The sequence below is a fragment of the Mandrillus leucophaeus genome, unplaced genomic scaffold (genome assembly GCF_000951045.1).
Source record: "Mandrillus leucophaeus isolate KB7577 unplaced genomic scaffold, Mleu.le_1.0 Scaffold200, whole genome shotgun sequence".
Taxonomy (NCBI): domain Eukaryota; kingdom Metazoa; phylum Chordata; class Mammalia; order Primates; family Cercopithecidae; genus Mandrillus; species Mandrillus leucophaeus.
In genome coordinates, this window is record NW_012102033.1 from 1,256,850 (window position 1) to 1,257,549 (window position 700).

Consider the following 700-nt stretch of genomic DNA (forward strand, 5'->3'; position numbering starts at 1 on the left):
ATGAGCAGGTCATTTCTGAGCGCCTGCCCCACTAGCCCCTGGCCCTGGGATAGTGTCTGGCCACCACTGCGGGGCACCTTGCAGAAACATGGCTCTGATTCTCCTGCCTCAGCCTCCCAAGTAGCTGGAATTACAGGTGCCTGCCACCAGGCCCGGGTAATTTTTGTATTTTTAGTAGAGACAGGGTTACACCATGTTGGCCAAGCTGATCTCGAACTCATGACCTCAATGATCTACCTGCCTCGGCCTCCCAAAGTGTTGGGATTACAGGCGTGAGCCACCGCGCCAGGTTGTCTCTATTTCTTGTTCTCGGTTTCTCCTGGATTCTGTTTCTCACTCTTTTTCCCTCTGACCGGGTTTGTCTTTGCAGCTCTGATCTCTTGGTCTCAACCTATCTGCCATCACCTTGGTACCAGGTTCACTGGTGTATTTGCGGGATGTAGTTTGGATGCGGGAAGACGGAAGGAGCAAGGGGTGGGAATCCAGTCCTTTCCCTCTATTAGGGAGGCTGTAGTGTAGACTCCGGCCTTGGAGTTAAGGTGACGGCAGCATTAGGGTCGCATGCGAGTCCTTGGCGGTGCTTGAAGTGATCCTGAGACACCTTCCACAGGGTGGGTGCTGCATGAACCAAACCAGGGGGAAGGTGACAGCTGGACTTTCTGGGTCTGAGAGAGGAGGGGCTGGGGGCCTGGACTCCTGG